Source organism: Capsicum annuum, chromosome 4 (assembly GCF_002878395.1).
Source record: "Capsicum annuum cultivar UCD-10X-F1 chromosome 4, UCD10Xv1.1, whole genome shotgun sequence".
Lineage (NCBI taxonomy): Eukaryota > Viridiplantae > Streptophyta > Magnoliopsida > Solanales > Solanaceae > Capsicum > Capsicum annuum.
The window spans coordinates 17,759,766-17,769,190 of record NC_061114.1 but is presented as its reverse complement, the minus strand read 5'-3'; the positions used below and the strand labels follow the sequence as shown (position 1 = coordinate 17,769,190).

The following is a 9,425-nucleotide window of genomic DNA, read 5'->3' as shown; positions in this document are numbered from 1 at the left end:
ATCAATAACTACAATCTAATTATCATCAGATTCATTATCTTCCTCGTCCTGAAATACTTGTGGCATGTGCTTCTTAACCAACTCCTCCAATTTATCAAATTTAGCAAACTTAACATCGTTAGCTGCACATTTCTGCGTCAATTCCACAATTTGCTTTTTCATCGCTTCCATTTCTTCCATAGTTTGTAAAGTAGAAGAGGAACTGGAAAACAACGAAGGACTACTCGAGGATTGGACAACCCCTGTCCCGTAGGTTCTACCTTTCTTTGGACCACCTACCACAGTTGCCCATATATTATTCAGCTCTTCAGGTGATGGTTGGACCATGGTACCATCCTCTGAAGTAGGTTGGGTTTGACGTCACTCTTCTATGCTTTTTTGAAATTCTTCCTGAAAGAAAAGTTATTTGTCAGTATGTAAACAAGAAAAGTTGAGTAATAATAAAACAATGTATGTAAAAGTTATTATCTTACATATGCATTCATAGCACACGGTTCGATCCAATCTCCTCTTGTACCGTCCTTGTTTTTTTTCTTCCTATGCGTATCTTCGTAGACATCAATAAAAGGGTGCTCTTTTCCCCCATTTTCATATTCCTGCAAAATTTTAGAAAAAGAGATAATGCAAGTACGAAGACAAGTTCGGGCAGCATAGACCAAAACATCTTAAGACTACTAATAGATCATGGAGTCCATGATTCGAAAATACTCAAATTCAACAGAAGTAGTAGTTTAGATGGATTCTTTTCAAGTGTTTAAGCTATAAATAGATAGTTTGGAAGGTGTCTACAGCTATATAGGGAGCCAATGTCCCAAAGTTGCTAATACATTCAACAAAAATGTGCCAAAGATACTATACTGTGACGCCCCGCGTCACAGCCCATTAAATTCCTCACATTTTGGGCATGTTCCGGACTGATCGAGTGCCATTTTGAGCTTGACAGAGCTTCGATAAATGCCTCGAAATGCTGTCAATGTTTCAGCACCTTCTAGGTGGTCAAATTAAGCATGCAGAACACTTCTTGGACTTTGAAAAGTCCACATAGGTTGGCTTGAATGTGCAGAAATTTTCAGCATGCATGTGCAGATTTTTCAGAATTCAGCTTGTAGTTGACAATTCTATGGGAAGATTTCTTGCACTTGTTGTATATTTTTGACTTAGGGACTTTAAGAGTACTATAAATAGATGTAGTAAGACATCATAGGCATCAGTACATCCTTGTATGTTCAGAAATATAACACAAAAACGTTGGCTCTTTGGCCTTCAAAAACATTGTCTTTCTTTAGTTCCTTTCCTTGCTTGTTTGTGTGAATGTTCATTGATTCTTGGGGATTGTTTTAGAGGGGTTGAGGACTGAAGTTTAGCATCACTTTAGAGTGTGTTAAGCTGTCCGCACGTGTCTTAAAATAGGCCCGTGATAATACACTATATAAGAAGCTATAAGTTAAATTGGAACTCCTGCATCAATTTTCAAGACTTTATACACTATATAAGAAGCTATAAGTTAGAAACTCTAATTATTTTCCAATAGGAGGTGACATTCACTGGAGTTTCCAACCAGTACTTCCTTTATAAAGTATTAGTATCATTTATTCAATCCACTTCCCATGAAAACTTATCACCACTTACCTAGAACTTAAACATATGGAATTTGCTAGTTCTAGCTTCAAGATAAGTTAAAAAGTAAATATTCACAAGCTACAAACATCATCACCACTTACCCCTCAAATGCTCCTTGTTTTTTCATCTTCTGGAATGGTTTCCTATCACTATAGCATTACAGTAACAACCAGTAGATGTTCCAACAAATGAATAACCTCAGACCACCAAAGTCGGAAACCCAATTTGTTAAAAACTTTCAATAAACTAACACGATGGAGCTTCAAAAAACTCAGTTTGCATACGAGTTATTGTAAGAATGTTTGTTTGACCAGGCAAGATACCTCAACTTGGTCTCTGCTGACAACTAAACACTCTAGCTCGTTTTCACTATATCTCATGAACACATGACGCTAACATGGCACATTAATTTATAAAATGGAAGTGTTCAACTGGCAAAGTTGACACAAGTTGAAGTATCTAGACGAGGAAATCAGAGTATTTACAATGTTTATTTATCATTATTCCCAAAAAGAAAAAAAGTTAGTTTCTCTTTCTCTTTTTTTTTTTAAAGAAGATTTCTATAATCAAATCCTTCAAAAGCTAGCTCTTAGAAACATTAAAACAAACAGCTTAAAGCTGATACATGATTATAACCTATCAAAATTATTTTCCCTAGCACAAAAGTCAATTCATTTCTCTCAAAGTCACAACTTATGGAAGTCCATAAAACACTACGCTATGTGCACATTGTTTAAGACGCGAATGACCAGGTTTGATCAGAGCTAAGGAAAGAAAGTACTTAGAAAGCTCTGCAATATTTGAGTTGGCTGAATATACTTCTAAAATGATTGTTAAAAGGTGTAAGGAAAGGTTCATTTAACATCATAATTAGGAAGACCTGAGCAAGAAAAGAAGTAGTCGAACTTAAACTGATTCATGAAAATATTCGTACCGAGGGTGCAAATGAGTCTATTTATAAACTTAGAATGAGTATTGCATACTGATGGGGTGTTGATGGTTTGGTTTGGATCGATTTTCGATTAAAACCAAAACCAAACCACCACCAACAACAACAAACCTAGTGTATTCCCTCCAAGTGGTAATACAAGATAAACAAGATCAAGTTCACAACAAAAGAAACAAGCAACAACAAGAGCAACAAGATGTCAACAATGCTAGTGAATCAAAATAGGCCACACACGGCTTCACTAGACTTCAATATGAAAAACAACAAGAGCAACAAGATGTCAACAATGCTAGTAAATCAAAATAGGCCACACATGGCTTCACTAAACTTCAATATGAACAACAACAAGAGCAACAAGATGTCAACAATGCTAGTGAATCGAAATAAGCCACACACGGCTTCACTAGGCTTCAAGATGAACAACAACAAGAAGATAACAACAATAGTGAATCAAAAGATCACCATACGGCTTCACTATGTCAAGGTATAGAACAGTGAACTAAACCGAACAAATCAAAAATTTAAGCTATTATTACCAGTTTCCGTCGGTGTGTAGCGAAACTCATCAAACCTCCAGTGTGCAACGAGCCACCCGTTTGAGACACTCTATTTGCCTTTGCCCGTTCCCTCCTTGCCCTATATTCAGGAGTATCCCATTTTTTCAAAAACTGATACCACACATTAGCATTCAGCCATCCAGGTTTTTCCAAGTACCTCCGGGCCTCATACAAGTGTTCTTTGATACGTTGAGTTGCTTTAAACTTAAAAATGGCGTTGTATTTCATTATCATGACAAGAATTCCATGCAAAATAGTTTAATATAAAGTCATGAAATGAGTTGACGGATATAAAGGTAAATTCATCATTGATAGCATACTGAAATGGTAAATTCTTTGATTTTGATTATACCACAAATTGATTCCACATAAGCACTCTGATGTCGAGTCGAATCTCGTTCCAACTACCCTACGGATCCATGTAAAATGGTTTAATTGCTTCTATAACCATATGTCCGCCGGTATAAGCAGAAATGAACCTGCAATAAAATTACATTAAATTATCTTAGCTTCAAATCCACAATATTATTATACTAGACAGAAGAACTTCCAAGAGGTCTACATGTGGATCTAATATTATACAAATAAAGTAATGGAGTGAAATTATTTTGTTCAATGTAAAACTTGTTTTCAAACGAAGACCTCACAAGAGAAGTGAATGTTTAATCTGAATGACTAATCAACAATCATAAAATGAACTGCTTAGATCAAGCATGGGATGTTGAACACTATTGAAAACAAACCACAATACTACTAATATTAGACTTTCTTACAACAACTAATAATAAAAACAACAGCTAAAATACAATTCAAGACCTTGTTACAACATATTACTACTAATAATAACAACTCAATCCTCGTCGCTTGTTTCATAGTCATTCATAAATTCTTCCTCATCACTTGTTTCATATTCATTCATCGATTCTTCCTCATCACTTATTTCATTTTCATCAAGTAACTCTTTCTCGTTTATTTCATTTTCATCAATTGGATCTTCCTCGTCATTTGCCCCAGATGTTCCTTCTCTATAATCATGAACATTCAATCTAAGTTTAGAAGGATCAAATTCTTCATACAAGCGTTCGTTATGCTGCAACTCACCTGCTAATTCATCATCCACCCTTTCTTCAACACTTGAAATATCATTCTGATATGCTACATCTAATGCATCCTCTATTGCAACTCTACCTACGAGCTTTGTTTTTATAACTACCCGCCATGCAGATTTATTATTACACAAAGGATAAGGAGCATAATACACTTGTTTAACATTTTGTGCAATGACAAATGGATCATAGATACGCTTAATTTCAACAATTTTGTACTGAGGGTGCACCTTTGTGCCTAACTTAGGAGTAGGATCATACCACTTACATCGAAAAAGAACCAATTTTTGTTTTTGGCCAACCAACATGATAATCGAGTTCTAAAATCTCATGAAGCACACCATAATAATCAACACCGCCATCACCTTTTACCCAAACACCACTATTGTTGATTTTATTTCCCTTAGAGAACTCTTATGTATGGAATTTGTACCTATTGACAGAGTACTTAGAAAACTTTCTAACTTTAGCATCAGTTCCCCAAGCTATATCACGTAAAAATTGGCCATTTGTGTCATAATTAAGTGGATTATGAACCTATAAAAAGTTTTTAAAAAGTTAGAATTTAAATACATATGACATTGAACAAAAGTGTAAATTGTGTTAAATATTTAAGTTACACTTACATATTCTCTAAACTACACTGAAAACATAGGATAAACAACAGCATCCCAATGTAAAGCCACGAAGTAGCTGCCCGACAAAGTTATGACTTTCATTAGTTAAAGCTTAGATAGACCTTGAATGATTGTCCTTAATATAAATATACTCACTTATAAAAAGAAAAGACCTTGGGACAATTTAATAATACATAAGTTGTAGCTGACTTAAGCTCCACCTCATTCAAATATCGAACTGGACCACCTTTCGGACTTCTTTTACTTGGTTGATTGAATATTGAAAATGGTAGTGCCAAAGGATCTATATTGTCTCCATTATCATGCCTATTAGGTCGGTTTCTCAGACATGGTACATTATGTTCAAAATAATATGAACAAAAATAAGAGGTCTCTTTAGCCGAATAAGCCTCAAATATTGATCCCTCAATTCGGGATCTGTTTTTTATGGTCCGTTTACATTTGCCAATAGTCCTGCATAGTATGATCTTTTAGACGAAATAATGTTCAATTAAAACACATGAAGGTAAATGTTAAAATTCAATACCTCTCAAAGGGATACATCCATCGACACTGAACAGGACCTCCAAGTCGTTCCTCTTGCACAAGGTGAATTGGAAGATGCTCCATAACATCAAAAAAACCAGGAGGAAAAATTTTGGCCAACTTATTTAAGGTTAAGCGAATGTTGATATCCATCAAAGATAGGCTCTCATCCCTTAATATGTTAGAACATAAATCTTTGAAAAATAAATTTATCTCTGTTATGGGCTTCCAAATTCTATCAGGCAATGCACAGAATGAAATAGGCATCAATGACTCCATGAAAATGTGATAGTCATGGATCTTCATAGAGGTCAACTTTCCTTCCTTCATGTCAACATACCTAGACAAATTTGACGCATATCCATATGGTATTCTCAAATTCTTAACCCAATCACAAATCACTCTTTTATCCTCCAAAGTAAATATGTAACTGGCCTTGGGCTTCTGAATCTTATTGTTTAAGTATGTTAGGTACAACTCACTACGCCGACAATACTCCTTTAAGTCCATCCTGGCCTTCAAGTTTCTTTTATTTTGTTACTTATATCCATCACAGTATTAAACAAGTTGTCAAAGAAGTTTTTCTCAATATGCATGGGATCCAGATTATGAGGCAGAAGATTATCTTTCCAGTAATCTAACTCCCAAAATATACTTCGTTTAGTCCAGTTATGTGTTACACCATAACCAGGTATTTTGGATGGTGGAGACTCTGTTATCTTAGGTAGATTCTTCACTCTATCCCAAATTTCTTCTCGCGATAAAGTGGCGGTGGCTCCTCAAAATCAGTCTTATTCTTCATAAAATCACTAGTATTTCTCCTAAACTCATCTTTCAAAGTGAATGCTTTTGTGTCTTCCAAACAACAAGGGCAAGCTAACTTGCCCGCAGTCGACCACCCAGACATCATTCCATAATCAGGAAAGTCATTTATAGTCCACATCAAAGTAGCACGCAATCTAAAGTTTTGTTTCATTGATACATCATATGCTTCCACACCTTCATGCCACAATAATTTCAACTCATCAATCAATGGCTGTAGATATACATCAATCAAAACTTTTGGATTGGGAGAACCTGGAATAATGTAGGTTAGAAATATATACTGACTCGTCATACACAATTAAGGTGGAATATTATAAGAAGTCACAAACACTAGTCAACATGAATATGGTGTAGCTGAGATAGAAAATGAAGTGAATCCATCAGTAGATAATCCCAACCTAATATTTCTTGGTTCATTAGCAAAATCTGGATACGCACTATCAAAATGCTTCCATGCTTCTCTATCTGACGGATGACATAAAACACCAGGTGGTATTTTATTTTCATAGTGACATCTCATATGAGGGGCAGAGCTCATTGATGCATACAACCTCTTTAACCGTGGTATAAGGGGTAAGTAATGCATCGAATTTACAGGAACCTTCTTCCCTTTAGCATGTCTTACTTCCTTATAACGAGGCTGATTTAAAAATTTGCAAAGTTCTAAATTTGCATCTTCCTTATAGAATAACATACAACCTTTCTCGCAACAATGAATCCTCACTGATGAAAGTCCTAACTTAGAAACCAACTTCTTTGTTATGTAGAAATCTTTGGGTAAGTCAAGTTTATTTGAGTTAAGTTCATTCATAAGTCCAATGATAGAGTTCATGCCCTCTTGAGAAATTGAATAATCTGACTTAATACTCAGTAACCGAACGGCAACAGATAACTTAGAATGCATTGATCCTTCATACAATGGATGACTAACTTCCTTTAACTATTCATAAAAGTGCTTAGTCTCATCATTTGGTTCATTTTGAGCCCCTGAGTGTGTCCCAAAAGCATCCCTGACCATCTCACTATATCGTGAACTTTCAACATTATTCTCTCTTATTGGATTTTCAACATAATTTTGAAAAGTAAAATTATTAGCAGAACTACTCTCTCCATGAGCTGTCCACACAGTATAATTCAACATAAAAACCTTCCTATAAAGATGTAATGTAACATCATCTGAACTCAATAACTTACAACACTTGCAATTTCAACAAGGACACCTAATTGTCCCTTCAAAAAAGAAAATCATTGTCATTGCTTTAGCAATAAATTCAGCTACCCCAGCTTTATATTCCTCTCGTAACCCCGCACGGTTAGGATAAAGTCTATTATACATCCATGTACGATCTTCATTTTCCATCTACATGAGAACGACAACAATAATAATAGAAAAGAGAAAGAAAAATAAGAGAAATAAAACAATAACATGGTTGTTTAGAGATGCTACTACGCAGTGGACACAAGCAGAAAACTAAGAGATTCAATACAACATAGTAAAGAAGCCAGCAACAATAGAATATTTTAATTAAAAGAAGAATTCTTTTATCAGTGAAAGGTATCCAATCCATGTGATAGCTATTTACTTGTTTAATATCTTGGAATTTTTTATCAGCAACAATATCTATTTACTTGTTTAATATATATGTATGACATTTTTTGTGTCCAGAAGCAACACTTGGAGAGGGAACAGGTGCAACAATGTGTGATGATGAAGATGAGCTACATATGGATTTTTCATTAGACTAATCTGAAGGTGATGCACATGACTTGATGGGTATGGGATTTGGTCTTCCTACTGAATCTGGAAGGTCTCTAATGGAGAGGGTCATAAAGGAACTCAAAATTGAGCTCAAACAATTTCCACCTAACCACTTTTATGATCAATTATCTTTTCTTTTTTTTGGTCGAGATATCAAAAGTAGTGCTATTACATTTATTTTTTGACACATTATATAGAAGAAAATAATATTTTTTTCACCAATTATTTGTGCCCTCTTACAATTTGAATAGAAGAAAATAATCTCTACAGATTTCTAGAGTGTAAAAATAAAACATAAAACTAAATAAAAAGGGTGAGGAACCATATGACTGAAAACATTTGAGGATTAAGTTTTCATAAAATTACTTCCAAAATTTCAAACCCGTTTGCACAAGAAAATTAAATCTGAAGTTTCTTAAACTAGATTCTTGGATGTTCATAACTTTGTAAAATTAGGATAAAAAATTCTAAGAATTTTTGGTCTTATAATGATACTAGTATGAAACAACATAGATGTCATCCTCCTGATTCGTATCTAAAATGAAATTTGAAATTGTTTTCTTCGTACAAATATATACAGATCGATATATATTGCAAATTGCATATTAGCAATCCATGAGAAGAACTTCTTGGACAAGACAATATATAGTGGTACATGATAAACGTGAAACAAAATAAGTTTTCGGTATTGAGATCAATTTACTCCAAAGAAGATTCACCAAGTAAGTTCATTTTTTTACCTCGAATCAGTGAAATTGACCGTCTCCGTTACCACTTCTTGCGAGAGACACAACCCTTATGGCCAACTATTGAGAGAGACGACGAAGAGAAAAGAGCCGAGAGAGAAGAGATAAGCGTGCCCTAGAGAGAGAGGAAGTGAGAAAGAGAGACAGAATTGAAAAAGCTGTGCGTTTTGGGGTATATTAAAATTAAATTTTTGACTACTTCAATCGAAAATTAATTTAATATGTTTAATTATTTAAAGTTTTCGACTACTTCGGTCTGTTAAGTATTTAATATAAAAAATTATGTATTGAAATTAATTATTTATAAGATTTTCGAATACAGTAGTCGGAAATTTTTTTATTTTATTTAATTATTTAATTTTTCTGACTGCATCAGTCGGTTATATATATTTGATATTTGATACTCACAATTTAATTATATATTTAAATTAATTAATACAACTTAATTGAATATTTAAATTAATTAATACAATGTGAAAGACTACCGTCTAACTTATATTTTACATATAATTATTTATTTAATAATTCAATATAATGTTCCGACCACTACAATCAGTACAAATTAAATACATTTAATTATTTAATTAATTATATTTTCGACTACAGTAGTTGGAAATACATATTTAATTATTTATTTAAATAATTATTTAATTTTGGTGTAAGGGTACGATTATATATTTACTAATATATTTAATTAATT

At 33.8% G+C, this 9,425-nt stretch overlaps 1 pseudogene; it reads right to left on the bottom strand.

The window, feature by feature from the left end:
• Positions 1-6,128: 6,128 nt before the first annotated feature.
• Positions 6,129-9,425, bottom strand: part of LOC107869073 — a 35,766-nt pseudogene continuing 32,469 nt past the window's right edge.